This window comes from Astyanax mexicanus, chromosome 12, assembly GCF_023375975.1.
Source record: "Astyanax mexicanus isolate ESR-SI-001 chromosome 12, AstMex3_surface, whole genome shotgun sequence".
Classification (NCBI taxonomy): domain Eukaryota; kingdom Metazoa; phylum Chordata; class Actinopteri; order Characiformes; family Acestrorhamphidae; genus Astyanax; species Astyanax mexicanus.
Window position 1 is genome coordinate 2928899 of NC_064419.1, and position 17067 is coordinate 2945965.

At 38.1% G+C, this 17067-nt stretch overlaps 1 protein-coding gene and 1 long non-coding RNA gene across 2 annotated transcripts in view; one reads left to right on the plus strand and one right to left on the minus strand.

Moving 5' to 3' along the window:
* Window positions 1-17067, plus strand: part of si:dkey-8e10.3 (serine/threonine-protein kinase SBK1) — a 426835-nt gene that overhangs the window by 198253 nt on the left and 211515 nt on the right. The window lies entirely within an intron of this gene.
* The window catches only part of LOC125806217 (uncharacterized), a 185599-nt gene continuing 183497 nt past the window's right edge, over window positions 14966-17067 (minus strand). The window contains exon 2 of the long non-coding RNA XR_007441503.1: window positions 14966-16887. This is a non-coding gene — a long non-coding RNA (uncharacterized LOC125806217). The remainder of the gene's footprint in view (window positions 16888-17067) is intronic.

The window sequence follows — 17067 nt, forward strand, 5'->3', positions numbered from 1 at the left end:
TAGAGCAAGATAGAACGAGGTAAATCATGTTAGATTGAGGTAGACTGCAATGCAGAATAGCATGAGGCAGTAGCCTAAGGCAGAGCGAGGTAGAGAGAGATAAAGTGAGGTAGAGCAAATAATAATAAGGTATAGCCTGAGGTAGAGTAAGGTTGAGATGGGTAGAGCGAGGTAGAGCAAGGCAGAGAGAGGTAAAGGGAGGTAGAGTAAAGTAGAGGAAAGTAGAGCGAGGTAGACTAAGACAAAGCAAGGTAGAGTGAGGTAAAGTGAGATAGAGTGAGATACAGTAGGGCAGGGTGAGGCAGAGGGAGAGGTAGAGCAAGGCAGAGTGAGATACAGGGAGGTAGAGTTAGCTAGAGTCAGGAAGAGGGAAGAACAGCGAGGAAGAACAAAGTAGAGAGAGGTGTAGGGAAGGATAGGGCAGAGGGAGGTAAAGTGAGGTACAGTAAAGTAGAATTAAGGTAGACTAAAGTAGAGTGAGGTACACTGAGGAAGAGCACGGTAGAGTGGAGGTAACGTGAGATACAGTGGAGCAGGGTGAGGCAGAGGGAAAAGGAGAGCAAGACAGAGTAAAGTAGAGAAAGGAGGTGTGAGGTAGAGTGAATAAAGTGAGGTAGAGCAAGGTAGAACTTCAAGGCAGAATAGCATGAGGCAAAGTAGCGTGAGGCAGAGCAATGTGGAGAGGGATAAAGTGAGATAGAATGCGGTAAAGTGAGGTAGAGTGAGGTAGAGCGAGGTAGAACTTCAAGGCAGAATAGCATGAGGCAAAGTAGCATGAGGCAGAGCAATGTAGAGAGGAATAAAGTGAGGTAGAGTGAGGTAAAGTGAGGTAGAGTGAGGTAAAGTGAGGTAGAGTGAGGTAGAGCAAAGGAGGAGAGATGCAGAGTGAGGTAGAGTGAGGTAGAGTGAGGAGGAGAGATGCAGAGTGAGGTAGAGTGAGGTAAAGTGAGGTAGAGTGAGGTAAAGTGAGGTAGAGTGAGGTAGAGTGAGGTAAAGTGAGCTAAAGTGAGGTAGAGTGAGGTAGAGTGAGGTAGAGTGAGGTAAAGTGAGGTAGAGTGAGGTAAAGTGAGGTAGAGTGAGGTAGAGCAAAGGAGGAGAGATGCAGAGTGAGGTAGAGTGAGGTAGAGTGAGGAGGAGAGATGCAGAGTGAGGTAGAGTGAGGTAAAGTGAGGTAGAGTGAGGTAAAGTGAGGTAAAGTGAGGTAGAGTGAGGTAGAGTGAGGTAAAGTGAGCTAAAGTGAGGTAGAGTGAGGTAAAGTGAGGTAGAGTGAGGTAGAGTGAGGTAAAGTGAGGTAGAGTGAGGTAGAGTGAGGTAAAGTGAGGTAGAGTGAGGTAGAGTGAGGTAGAGTGAGGTAAAGTGAGCTAAAGTGAGGTAGAGTGAGGTAAAGTGAGGTAGAGTGAGGTAGAGTGAGGTAAAGTGAGTAGAGTGAGGTAGAGTGAGGTAAAGTGAGTAGAGTGAGGTAAAGTGAGGTAAAGTGAGGTATAGTGGGGAAAAGTGAGGTAGAGTGAGGTAGAGTGAGGTAAAGTGAGGTAGAGTGAGGTAGAGTGAGGTAGAGTGAGGTAGAGTGAGGTAAAGTGAGGTAAAGTGAGGCAGAGCTAGCTCCGCATTAAACACACACACACCAAACTCCTTTTTAGCCCAAGAAAAATGAATTAAATTTATCTAGATTTTTTATTTATCATGTTTCACATCTATAATCGGGAAATCCAACAGCGTTATCACACTTCAGATTCAGTATAAAAACGCCCTGAGCTCCGAACTAAACACCTGTTTCATACGAGCTTTCATCCTGTTGGAGCTGGACCAGCTCTACCTGGGAAGGTTGTGTAATTCAAGTAATTTTACTGTGACTTTAATACAGTAGGAATCTGCAGCGTCTGTAGAATCCGCGCTCTGCTGGTCCCTTTTCTCAGAAGTGATATTACATTCAGAAGTAGGCTTGGTATCTCCGCCTCCATATAAATACAGCAGTGTTTACCCACTGTAGAAATGACGGATATACACTATACAGGAGAAAAGTATCGGGCCATTTGTTCATTCACTGTATTAAAAAGAGTTTATTCTGCTTTTGTTGGTGTAACTGTCTCTACGGTCCAAATACAGTTTTTTTTTTACTAGATTTTTGTAGGACATTGCTGAGAGAAATTTATTGCATTTAGGAAATTGACTTTTTTGTACATATTTATAGATATCTGTATGATATATTGGTTTTCGTTATGTATATGAGTTAATTATGAGTTGATAAATATATGATTAAAAATATTTTATTTGACTGAAACTCACAAAAAGCTAAACTGCAGGTGAATTATTTTTTTCAAATATTTTGTAAGGAAATTTCTTGAATTGTAATGAATGTCAGTTCATTTTTACTCTGATCATGAATTATGTATGATTTATCATAATATGCAGTAAAATACAAAACAGTATTCATGTATGTATGATCACTCCTGTATGATCACACATGAGTCGCTTTTCAACAGAAATATTCTCAGAATCCCCCCAGTGAGGCTTCTGTATATAACTGACCACAACCCTCCCCCTTGAGGGTCCTAAACAGACAGAACTGGCAACCTATGACCAAATCTGTATGTGAACTCAGCCTGTCGTTTAAACTCTCCTGATTACTAATCAATCTCACCTGTTTCTCCATGCATTTCAGATGTTTCTGTTTTGAAGTTTGATATTTAAATATATTTACATATTATTTACAATATTTACATTAGCTCATCAGAATTTGAACATTATCGCTAGCAAATACAAATTTTAAACCGGGCAAATGTTTATTAATTGCAGTTCATGTTGCCAATGTGTTTATTAGTATTTACAAAATATGATAGCAACTTTTTAGTTTCTTAAAATGTAAGAAAAAAAGTTATTAATCATTAGGTAATGGTATATTAATGAAAGTTATTATAAAGTATTACCAAATTATGTAAGTAAATTAAACTTATCTAGGCTTACAATGTAAATAATAAGCTTTAATGACTTAAATGATGGCTGTTTTATATTTTTTTTTTATTTTGCTGGACAGTAGCTCTTCACTCTGGCTCAGAATTGAAGCTCCAGCCCAGCAGCAGGAGAGAAACTGGACATCAGCAGAAAGTGGAGAACCACGAAAGGTGGACGGCAGCAGAGATTGATTAGATCTCAGGTTCGGGGGACACTGTACACGTCTGTCTGCTGTAGCGCTTTAGTTTAATCCTTTAATTGGAGACGAGCTCGGAGACGGGGACGCTCTCTCTCTCCTGTCCCGCGCAGTTAGCTTACTCCACCACTGCAAAGCCCAGAGAACAGGCTATTTATAGGCAGCCGTAAAGAGGAAAAGGGAAACCTGTAAATTTTTAAAGTCCACGACTCAAGTCTCTCGTTTCTTTCTCTCTCTTTCTCTCTTTCTCTCTTTCTCTCCAGCGGCTGGTCTGGGGAGGCCGTCGTAACGCTCGCTGCGTCTCCCATGTCTAAAATAGCACCTCGGTTACATCACACCTCCGCGGCCGCATGGCTGACAGATCCCACTCAGATTCTTTTTATTTTTATCATTTATTAAAGGACAATATAAGGAACAATATAAGGGACAGTCTACAGTTACAGCAGATACAGACATTTCATAAATAATTATGTTTTGAATTTTTTTTTTTTTCAATCTGATTTTAAAACAATTTTAAAGCAATCGGTTAACTTTTTATGTAAGAATTATGGGTAACAATTTATAATAACTTTCATTAATATATTTTTAACTAATGATCAGTAGATGTGCACAACGCAGTAGTTCATCAGAAATTGAATATTAACAAATGCTCAAACGTGACACTTATTTATTAGCATGGATATTTATATTAAAAATGTTAGCAAATCATTAGCTCATCAGAATTTGAACATTAAAAGATTGCTAGTAAATACAAATTTTAAACCGGGCAAATGTATATCAATTGCAGTTCATGTTGCCAGTGCGTTTATTAGTATTTACAAATGTTATATCAACTTTGTAGTTTCTTAAAATGTGACAAATATCCAGTGTTGGGCACGTTACTTTGAGCATCACCTCGTCCAACGCAGACGTTTCCTCACTTAGACACGCACCCACTGATCCCTGTCTTTATATCAGTCTCTGAGAACAATAATAAATCAACACTAGAAAAACAGTCTGGAATCACATTACACGATAAAATGTAAGTTCAGAATCAGATAAAACAGGTCTATGGGCGATAAAAAAAACTTGTTCATGAAGTTTATGAAGAAGTTCTTTCCTCAAAATCACTCTCACAAAGATAAAGACCTTATCCAGCTCTATTCTTACAATTCTTACAGTTCCTTTCAGATTGAGCCAAGTTTCTAAAGCTCTGTGTTTTTTATGCAAGCAAGCTGTTGCTGTTGCTGTTACAGATCCCTCCGTCAGACGAAGTCTGTCGGTTATTCCAGCTATTAACCAGCACACTGACTAAAAAAAAAAAAAACATGTGTCTCTCTGCCTTATAGATTAGAGTCAAAGAAGAGCTTCCTAACAGGGGAAGAGCTTTTTTCTTTCTGTAACTCTTTAGAGTCTTTATTCTTTTGTTTGTTTGTTTGTTTTTTGTTCTATTCTATTGTCAATTTTAGGTGTTGCACCAAATTCAGCCTTCGATCAGACTTTCCTAAAGTGCACAGGCCCAGTACAGCAGAAGGAATGAAACAGATTGCACTCCGATTATTTCTATTTCTGAAATTAAGAAATTAGGTTACATCTACAATTACAGTAGATACAGAAATATAGTAGGTGACGAAAGCTTGCCTTTACATTTAACTTGTAACATCTTCACAAAGTTCTTTACACACAATCTCTCATATAAAGAGAACTCACCAACTATATTCTTGCCAGTTTTAGTCCCTTTAAGAATGAGCCGTTTAAGGGCTCTGTCATTTTTATGCAAGCAAGCTGTTGCTAATCACGCCATGTTTTGACTGAGCATTTTAAACATAAGCTAACACTTGTTACAGATCCCTCAGTCAGACGAAGTCTGCCAGCTATTTTTGCTGTGTATTTGCTGTGTATTTTTGCTGATGCTGTCAATCTGCCCATTCAGGACATTTGTTTTCCTAAAGACTCCATTTCCCAGCATCCTCAGCCCATGAACTAAAATGACTACAATGCAGCGTTCAGCGTTTCCCTCTTTCTGATTGCTCATTTTCCACACCTGTGTATGCGTGTCAGGTTTGTTTTTGTTCCCAGTATTTTCAGTTATTCAGTTTCTTGTTTTCTTATTTTAGTTTTAGTTTTCTCATCTTATTTTAGTTATCCCAGTTTTCGTACGCTTTCTGTTTTATTTGCTGAAGTTTGTAGTTTTATATCATTAAAGTTATATCCTGCATTTATTTACGTCCATCCTCTCCTCCTTCCTGCGTGACACTAATATACAGATTTAACCAGGTCCAAAAAAAGGAATGTAATAATGTGTTTCTCTGCTTTAGATTTTTTTTCTATGACATGACTCAAAAAACTTTTGAAGAATCTTTATTTATTCATAATTTAATAACTTTAGCAAATTACAGTTCATGTTAGCAAGACTTTATCATGAATTATTTCCATTGGAAAATTACAGATTAAGTCTGGTTTTCTCGCTGCTTTTTCCTCCAGTAGAGAAGTCTGAAATGAAATGCCTCCAGTGAATCTGAAGCTTATTACTGATATGAAATTTCATATTCATATCTCGTGATAACAGGAGGGAGAAAAAAAAAACAAAGGCCAAAACATTGAGTCACACTCGGTGATGAGAAGCTGACGGCAGATGAGTTATTGCCCCATTTTCTCCATCCATCGATATGGTCTGTTTATTTCACATGACTCATCTTCAGCAAGACGCTACAAATCCCCCGAGATCTTCCACACACACACACACACACACACATACGGACAGCAGATCTCAGAATAACGTTTACAGCCATCAAAATCAGCCACTGCTGTTCAGGACATGATAAAGTCAAGTCAAGTCAAGAGGCTTTTATTGTCATTACATCTGAGTACAGGTACACAGTGTGATGAAATGACGTTCCTCCGGAACCATGGTGCAACATAGAACCACAAGCAATAGACAACATAAAGTGCAGGAGTGACGACAGTGCAACATAAAATTATAAAATTATAACACTAAATAACAATAAATACAATAAATACAAAAGACGAGACAATTTAAAGACAGGACAGTGCAGTACCGATACGGTATAATAAAGTGTATAGTGGGGATAAGGTGCAGAGATGTGTGACATACTGTAACATATAGAACATATATAATCACAGCAGTTACTGAGGTAGAGTTTATAGTTTTTAAGAGTGCAGCAAATAAAGTCATGTCAGCCTCTGACATGACATGACTCAAACAATTAAAGCTTATAATATATTTTAAGCTTACTTAAAATATATTAAAACTACATTAATATCATGCTTTCATCAAATGTTCGAAAGTAAACTTTGATCATACTTTTTAAAAAGTACAATATATTGTTAATAAAAAAATAGACTACTATGAAGTGCACTTTTAGTTTAATGTAATTCAATATTTATTCTTCTAAAATACTTATTTCCAAATATACTTTTGTACATTTTTAGCAAAGTGTGTTAAAAACTGCTGTTACAGTAGTTCACTTAAAGTGCAATGTAACTTTTTAGACAGGAAATTAAATTACTACATTTATAAAATTTTAAGTAAATTTGTAACATGCAACAAATAGTAGTACAGTATATTTAAACTATATTTAAATACATTTACATTACAGTTGTAATACTCTAATAATTATTATTAAATGTATTATAATTTTACTGTAAGCATATTTAAATGATTTGGGGTTACATACATGAAGTAGTTTAAATGTTTAAACGTCACTTAAGGATATTTAACATTAGTTCCATTTTAGTACAGTTAAGTACACTTAGCTCGATTTAAGTAAGACTTTTGTACTATTTTTATACTGTAATTAAAGTATAATAAATACCAAAAAAACGCTGGTTTGAATCCTGGTTATGCATATTGCCATCAGCCGTCGGAGCCCAGAGAGAGCACAACTGGCCTTGCTCTCTCTTTCTGGGTGGGTACAGTAGATGGCGCTCTTCTCTTTCCCCTATTCATCACTCCAAAAGGGTGATGTGGATCAGCACAAGGCTGCATCTGTGAGCTGATGTATCAGAACCGAGTCGCTAATGCGATTTCCTGTGAGTGTTAGCTGTAGCTGTGATGCTACTCGGTAAATGCTACAGCATCAGCAGCAGTTCAAAAAGAGGCGGAGTCTGACTTCACATGTATCGGAGGAGGCGTGTGCTAGTCTTCTAGTCTTTACCCTCCTGATGTGTTGGGGGATTTTTCTTTAAATTAGTGTTAATTATCACAGGGAGATAAAAGAAACTACTAGAAATGTAAAAAAAAAATAAAAAAAAAAAAAACTATTGTAAAAAAATGTGTGTGTTTGTGTGTGTGTTTTTTTTTCTGAGTGTGTGTGTGTGTGTGTGTGTGTTTAAGTGGTGGTCTACATGCGTAATCAATGCAGTGTAATGTGGGTAACTCTCCGCCCGCAGCCTGCTAAAAATATTCTCTCCGGTATGAAATATTTACCCCGGCATGGACGAACACATGGGCCGGAGAATGGGAAAAACACAGCGCTGGGGGGGAGGGGGAGGGGCTTATGCAGCAGAAACATTTCTCATGACAAATCAACCACACACACAAACACTCACACACACACTTACACACACACACAGCAGCAGCATCACCGCTGCTTCACGCCGGGCAGGAAACTGAATTCCCCTCATTTGTCCAGCTGTCGTCTGAGGATAAAAAAAACTCATCTATCGCTTTATTCATCCGCAGCTCTTACCACCACAGTGATGACAGACTGGTGCGGGTCAGATACAGCAACAGATATCAGCACAGACTCGTCCACAGCAGCGCAGGTAATGCTGATAGAAATTTGGGATGCACTAGGCTGTTCCCTGTTTCAGCTGCAAATAAATAAATCAATTCTAACTCACCAAGCTTCTAATTATACACACCTGTCCTGTTTATATAAATACCCCCACCCCATGTTTCTGTTACGTCTCTTTTTGCCTAGCCCTTTTTTTTTTTCCGGTTTTGGATATCTCATGTATGACCAATCCTGACCACCTCTATCTAAAAGGCTAATGCTTTTATTAATAAACTGTGTGTTTAATGTGAGTTGAAAATTCAAATTATTGTATGAAAATTAAAAAAAAATTATCTGTAAAGTATAGATAACCCCAAATCTCTACTTAAGCAAGCTAATGTAGTATTTGTACTTCATTACTTGCCACTTTTGGTGCAATTACATCTAATGCAGTCTCACTAGAGAGGTCTCTAAATTCCCAAATGTGTTTAAAAGAGTAAATAAACCCCCTGATTTAGCTGACTCCAACCTCAGCTCAAATAAAAAAAAGGTAAAAAATGAGAAGGGAAGTTTGGGAAGGGTATTGGGTGATGTATGGGTTTAGAGGTGGGGAAGGAGGGAGAGCTGATTGGCTCATTCTCGCCTATGGCTAAGTTGAACCTGACAGGGTTCTTTTTTTTAGTGGTTTAAAGGAAAGGTTTATATATTTTTTTAAGCAGGATATGCTGGTATGTTTCATTACTTTAAGGGAACACATTTCAGTTATTAATGGAAAAATATGATTTAAGGTTTTTAGTGGATCTTTAATAAGTAAAAAAAAAATTTCTTTTTTAAAGATGTTCTGCACTAATTCAGACAGGGCTTTTTATCTGAACTTTAATATTTCAGCATAATCGTAAATTCCAATGGTCTTACATTTGAGACTCTCTGATTAATCTCCTACAGTCTAATTACGAAAGTCCGCAAAGTCGACAGCAGACGCGACCGTGCCGCCTTTAATTACCAGCAGGTTTGAAAGAGGGCTGAAGAGTCAGCTCAATTAACCCTGACGCCCGCACTCGTCAATAACTGCTGCCAGCCCAACTCCGCAGAAACTTACGCTCACCTTCGGACACTTTGGCTTCCCAGGGGTGCGGAAAATACAAGTAAAAGCAATTAGCAACACTTAACAAGAAGCCCGGCTCACAGGAAGGTCAATTACGCATTCACCAAACGCGGTAATTAGGCGGGCGGAGGGATGGGCCGGGCCTGCCTTGTTTTTGTCTTGTTTTTCGTCTGGAGTTTTAGTAATTAAGTTTAAAAGATCAACCCTTTTTAACAATAACTGGCAACCCGCGGGCTGTTTGGCGCGTGGAAACCGCAGGAGACTTGTAAGGCACTGCAGGTGGGCCTGCCCTTACAGTCCAGCCCTGTCAATCAAAACCCTGTTCATCTGTACACTGTGACTATGCTACTAGAGACGCAGCCTTGTGCTGATCCACATCACCCTACAAGCGACGAGGGGAAAGAGAGAGCGCCATCTACTGTACTGTACCCACCCAGAGAGAGAGCAAGACCAATTGTGCTCTCTCAGGTCTCCAGTAGCCGATGGCAGGCTGCATGAACAGGATTCGAACCAATCAGCAAGATGCCCCTGATCATAGTGGCAGCACTTTAGACCGCTGGACCCTTATTGTGTCTTAAGTGGGGGAAATGGGCTTCCATAGGTTTGAGACAAGCCTTACAGCTCACACACACACACACACACACACACACACTCATACACACACACACATGCATGCATACTGAGCTAAAAGAAAGTTGCAGAAAGTGAAGTAGGACACGTCATTAAAGATTAACAGGAGGGTGAAAGGTATGAAATATTGAAGGATGTGAACACTAAAAGAAAGGCTAGTTAAATGAATTAGGTAAAAATAGGGAAGCTGTGGCTCAGGTGAGTGGAGGGGCGGAGCTGTAGTTAGAGGTGGATATGTTATTGGTGGGTGTAGAGCTGTAGTTAGAGGTGCTAGTTAATCTTAACCCTCCTGGAGTTGGGCCATCACCAGTGATAGGGGGATTCCTAATTAGTGGGTTGTTGGGGTAATTGGCCTTACATATAGAAGTGAGAATGGGGAAAAAAAAAATAGAAAAAATGTTTTGGTTAACTAAATAATTCCATATATTTTTCTTCATAGTTTTTATCATTTTAGTATTAATCTACAATGCAGACAATTTTTAAATAATGAAAAACACACTCAATTTAAGGTGTTCAATCTTTTGACTGGTACTGTATATTATTTAGTGTTTAGAAAAATAAATAAATAATAATAAAAAAAGCATTAAAAATGACTCTTTCTCCATTTCTTTTCTTTCCTCCCACACTAACATTTCAGAAAGGAATGAAGGCAGGTGAAGGACTTTCACCTCCGAGAAACTTAGCGCCCGCCGTGCACTTGAAAAGCACAGTAAGGTCATGTGATTATCCTGATAGAGCATCTCACTTTTCCTGTGTAAAGGTTTAAATATGGCCCAATCCGACACTTAACACCTACGAGCCCTTGGGAAGGACGGGATCGGCATGCCGCCGCTGTAACTGAAGAAAAACGCTGGCTAAATATTTAGAGATCTTGAGGACACTCTGACACCCTGATCAGGTTTACTGAATGACCTGTTCAATACGTTCTGGGCAAAAAACAGAAATGGAGATGAGGAAGTGGAGGAGAGAGTTTTGACACCTTAAAGATCAGTGTTTACAGTCAGTGCTGCCTTTTATATACATCACTGAAGTAGGCGCTGAGTAGTGGAGTAGTGGAGTCCTGGAGTCTAAAGTTAGGCCACTATAATCGTCAGGAGATTGCTGGTTCGAATCCCAGTCATGCAGCTTGCCATCAGCTGCGGGAGCCCTGAGAGAGCACAATTGGCCTTGCTCTCTTTCCTCCTTATCACTCCTACGGTGATGTGGATCAGCACAAGGCTGCGTCTGTGAGCTGTTGTATCAGAACCACTGAGTCGCTGCTGCGCTTTCCTCCGAGCGTTAGCGTAGCGCTGTGATGCTACTCGGCAATGCTACAGCATCAGCAGCAGTTCAAAAAGAGGCGGAGTCTGAGTTCACATGTATTGGAGGAGGTGTGTGCTTGTCTTCACCCTCCTTGTATTGTGGCAAGGATAAACAGCTGAGAGAACAATGGGGAACCAATTGGCCTGACTAACGTGGGAAAAAATACATACTAATTCCCTTAATTAATCATGGGTGTGGTTAATTTTGGGTGTAATGTGAAATAAACCAATCAGAGTGCCAGTCATTATTCCATTTAGGAGTCAGGTGAGCTCTGACTTTGGCGCATTCGTATTTTAACAGTGCACCTTTTTAAACGTCTCATTACCAGGGTGAATTGACTCGAATCAGATTTTTTGCTTAATGTGGCTCAAATCGGATTTTTTTCCATAGCTGTGTGAACGTGCCAAATACGTTTTTTTCAAATCAGATTTGAGTCACTTTCATATGTGGTCCTAAATCGGATACAAACCCGATTCATGGACATGCAACATGAATGTGAACGGTCAATTCTGAATTCATGCATTTTTTTTTTGTGAGACGTTTCAGGGATAGATTCTGTGTTCACATTACACACAGATACAGATCACTTACATTTGTGAATGTGGACCATCAAGATAGCCAAATTGGATTTGAGCAATGTGGCTTGTAATGTGAATGTAAAGAAACTACATTTTCTGTATCAACTCACCTGATTTAACCCCTCATCTCCTTCTCGGGGCTTTTTTTAAATAAGTTGGTGAATTGTAAAATTAAAATGGGTAAAAACACCAGTTTTCAGATTGCCTGTGGCTCTCCAGGTCCAGAGTGAGTCCTCCTGCTTTGGGTACAGATGGTGCATCAGAGGAATTATGCCGCAGTTGAAACACAGAACGGCGTAGAGGAGCACGTTCGGCAGGGTGCCACATCCTGCTCGGCTCAGATGGAGCAAAAGCGAAATTTTTCCAGGGTAGGTTTGCTCATCTAACGTGGGAGGCTATGAAATTACATCCACTCTATTCATACCGTTTCTGTCCACAGCCTTCCGGAACACTTTCACCAAATTCAGCTCCAGCTAGAACCTGACTTAGAGCGACCAAATCCATCTGTGGAGCTGGGTATTTTTAAAATATCTTAAAAATAAAAAAGAATCTTCTTTTTTATACTTTTATATATAGACCTTTTACAGGGACGGATCCATCTCTCTTTATAGCTCTCCAATGTTTCAGATCTGAATCATTTAGAAATAAAAGCACTTGAAGAGATCAATTCCGCCAAAAAAAATTGATTCTGAGTTTTTTAATTCGTGTTTATCAATATGCTATATCCACATTGCATCTATAACTGCTGAAGCAGTTTAAATGCTTTTGTTTTATTGTTGTAGTTTTTTCTTTCAGCAGTGTTCAGGTTATTCCGGCTGGTCCTCGCCGCCTCGCCGGCCTCGGCTGATAACGCCGCCGTGCTGTTTGGCATCCCAGGACTGATTGAAGCTCAGAGCGAGTCCGCTGGAGAGTGACGAATGCGAGGAATTAGGTGACCACCGGGATCAAAAAGTGACCACGTTAAAAAGCTGTTCAATGGTTCATGTAATTTGTTTACAAGGCTCTGCAGTAATTGGTAATGCTGCAGTGAATGGGGACTATCCAGCAGAGCAAGACTCGCTGAGAGCGGAGGATAAAGAAAAAAGAAAGACAATGTTTAGAAAAAAAAGAGTAAGAGAAAGAGAGAATGTGTGTGAGAGAGAGAGAGAGAGAGAGAGAGAGAGAGAGTGATAAATAGTTGTGGGGGGGGGCAATATTCACAGCAGCTAGGGCTGCAGCTATCGATTATTTTAATAATCGTGTACTCTACTGAAAAATCGATTCGATTAATCGATTAATCAAGTAATCGAATAAAACATATTTGTTTGCTTGAAGAGTTGTTAAATTGATTTCCTTTTTTAGATAAATTATATTTTAAAATTCACAACATACATTTCCAAACTGCAAACACAAATATAAAAAAAATAAAGCAATAATAATAGTTTAACAATTAGTACTTTAATAAATTAAGTTAAATTATTTTCAACAAGGATTTCTGAGTTTTGAGTATCAAAACTATAGGGAATTAATCAATAAAAAGGGGCATAAACATTTGCATTATGTTATGCACCTTAGCCTGTATTAAGTCCTGGTTTGTCTGTTTTATTATGTTGTCGTTATTATGTTATTAAGGTTATTTACATTAATGTTAATCTCATTGGTTTGTTAGAAGTTATATTAACCCTTTTCTCGGCTCCACCGCTAACGTGTCCTCGGCTGAGATGGTGCAGCATTAAAGAAGTCCAGCATAAAATACTGCATTATTATTGGCCCTTTTCCCATATCGCTTCAAAATCCCCTATTCTCTAAACTAAAAACTTTGGTCGCCTCCTCCTACTTCCTTCTTCCTGTGCGCGGGTGACGTACCGCTGAGCGCGTTTTCACAATAAAAGCGCAAATTACCGCACGCTGAGTTTTTTTTAAATAAAATAAACGATTACTCGAGGTACAGAAAATTGCTCAATCATTTTTTTTTTTTTTTTTTTTATCGAGTAACTTGAATTACTCGAATAATCGTTTCACCCCTAACAGCAGCACTCTGCATGTGCAACCCTGCACTGCGCCGCATTAAGAAGGAAGAACATCCCCGGGAGCGCAGGTGATCCATCAGTGCTGCTGATGATGTACGCCTGCATTGTCTGTGTAGAACACGCTCTTTAACATCGACGTTTCTGTTCCACTTCTAGTAAACATTACTGCTGCTGCATTACAGCCAAGACAAAGGACTCGAGGAGAAACCCTGAAAAAAAAAAGAAAAAACAAAAGCAGTCCATCACAGAGTTCGTTTCCAGCCATTCTTTATTATTAACGCTGCGAGGAGGCAGGGGGAGGTCTGGTTACGGAACATGAAAGCTGACAAACACAGATAAATAAATAAAGAGCGAGGCGGGTGAAGAGCAGGAGAGCAGGGGGATGGGTTCCGATGTGTGGCTTTGAGTTACTGATTAGTAGGGGTGTGATGGATTGAAGCTGATCGCTATGGATCACCGTTTACGATCTGACACTCACGTGAACCATGAGAGTTTAACCATAACAATGTGGAATATAAATAAAAAGTAGGGCTGCAACTAATTATTATTTTGGTAGTCGAGTAATCTGACCATTATTTTTCCAATTAGTCGATTAGTCAACGATTATTTCTGCCGTACATCTCTGCTTGCTAGTGCACACTAAATGTGGAAAGTGATGCTATTTAGTGAGGAAATTGGTAATCTGTCATGTTTGGGCCCATTATATTGCGCCCTTCTCCCATTGTATTTTCGTCCTCAGTACTTTGTGTAGTGCAACTAATTAACGATTAGTCGACTAATAACATTTGGAGTCAACCATTTTTTTTTATAATCGATATTGTCGATTATATCATCTAATCGTTGCAGCCCTAACGAAAAAATATCACAAAAAGCTTATTTTTTTAAATGGTGCCATATTATATAGATGTGTATCTATTTTCTAGTTATCTATTATCTAGTTTGTTTCTTTAATTGATTGTTGATTGTTGATTATGGCTTCCAGCCATTGAAATCCACTATCTTTTGGCAGTGTGGGCAGTGTGCCAAGTCCTGCTGGAAAATGAAATCCACACAATCTCCAGCATGAAGTGCTGTAACATTTCCTAGGAAAACACTGCACTGACTTTGGACTTGATATAACACGATGTAATATGACGTGACTCTCCAAACCAACGCTGATTGTAAAAACTTCACACTAGATCTCAAGCAGCTTTGGGAGGAAAGTACCGGATCCTCGGTCGAATGAGAGTCAGCAGCACAAGGTCAAGTGTGCTCTCTCAGGCTCCAGCTGCTGATGGTGAAGCAGCACGACCCATCATTTGAGCCAGGGTTTGACATCAGAACGTTGGTCTGCAGAGCTACTCGAATAGTCAGAGTAAAAACCTTTATAACATACATCACTGACTGGATACCCCCTTTAAGAGAACATCAGGCAATCCAGCACAGCGTCTCTCAAACCCTTGTTTTCCAAAATCCAAAATGATGTCAATATAAAAATATTTAATTCCACCGATTTATTTTTTTGTTGAGCATTTCAACTGGACATACAACTGTAATGAGATTTTGCCACTTTGTTTGTGACAAAAAGTGAAAAATGAAGAAATTAAGATACACAGTTTTTGCATGAAGATGATGATGACACCCCTGCTAGCTAGTAACGATGTCCCTGTTGAGATGAGCTGGTCTGCTAGATTGAAAAGCGTCAGAAAAAAATAAAAAAGGCAAAGAAAATTGTGAGCATATATATATATACACGTTTCTTTTAATATACAAAAACAAGAATGCATGAATCACTTATTACTAATGATTAATGATTAAAGATTAATGTTTATGATGAACGACTTCTCGCAAGTATAACAGAGCTGGTCATTTCGCCGTTCACCATATAATCATAATAATATTAAATAATAACACTAATAATCTGTAATCAATGAGCAGTATGATCTGATCTACAGGTACATTTGATGAAGAATAGTTTCAATATGATTCTCCTTTTTCTCTTTTTTTATTTTATTAGTGTCCAAGCAAAAGAATTTAAAATACACACTATACAACATGCAAATAATGATGTATAAATAGTATCAAATCAAAGGACAAGAGTTAAAAGTTAAAAGTTGTAAATGAGGCGTGAAATGAAAGTCTCTTTTCTTTAAAAGCACCTGATATAAACAGAACAGATTAGTGACTGCCTGTGTCTGAATTATAATTACAACTGATCCAGAGGAATAAATACTATATATATATTTCTGATTTCAGGCCTAGAGTTTATTTAGCTAGCAGCTAAATAGCTAGCAGCTAGACACTACTGGTACGCCTTCCTCTTTAAAATATATCTCAGTAACAAACATCAATCAATCAATCAATCAATCAACCAATCAATTAATTAATCAATCAATAAGAGGCATAAAGTGTTATTTCATAGGCTGTGTGATCAGAGTTTGAGTAATTAAAACAACAAAAATATTGTTTGTTCGTGTACAGTATGAGAAAATGTAAAAAAATATATATATATATATAATAATTATAATAATAATAATAAAATAAAATACCTTAATTTATTCATGCTCCGCCTTATAACATGGTCTTTCATAGCAACTGCTGTGAATAAATGGAATAATGGAAATAAACCCCTTAAAATAGCAAGAGAAAATATATTTAATTCAATCACTTTATATATTTTCTTTATTTAAAGTCTTTATTTTTCAGTCCTAACCACATTAATAACATAACATAAATTATTGTAATATTTGGGCACAGAGTTTTGAGTTTAGATTCACTATTTAAGTTTAAAATGCAACATCACCAAACTCGAAACCACATTATTAGTGAATAATTTTGAGAAAAATAAAGGTTCCAAGGCAATGTTTGACCTAGAATTACAAATTCCTGCACATTTTTTATCCATTTTTTCCTGTTCGTTTCTGTTGACTGCCAGATTTAGTCCGTTTATTAGTGAATTTAGTATTCGAAATAAAATTATACATTCAAAATACATATTTTAGCATATTTTTAATTTTATTTATTTTTTTTAGTAATTCAGTTTAAAATGTGAAGTTCCTATATTATATAGACATATTACACACAGAGTGATCTATTTTAAGCGTTGTTTATTTGAAAATCCACAAATCAGTTTTTTTTTTGAAAATCAGATTATTGTATAAGACTAATTGGAGTTTTATTTGGCAGTGTTGGGCAGTGTGCCAAGTCCTGCTGGAAAATGAAATCCTCTCTATAAAAGTTGTCAGCAGCAGAGGGAAGCTGTAAGATATGAAGTGCTGTAAGATTTTGTGGGAAAACAAAACTGCACTGACTTTAGACTTGATAATAAAACACAGTGGATCAACACCAGCAGATGACAGACATGACTCTCCAATATATCAAACCATCACTGATTGGTGGAAACAAAGACTTCACCCTAGACCTCGAGCAGTTTGGACTGTGTGTCTCTCCACTCTTCCTCCACTGACTCTGATCCCTTGATTTTTTTCACAAAACGAACTCTTTATAATTTACTGATGATCAGTGATGGTTCGTTTGGAGAGAGCCATGTCATCTGCTTGTGTTTCTCCACTGTGTTTTATATACTGTATATCAAGTCCAA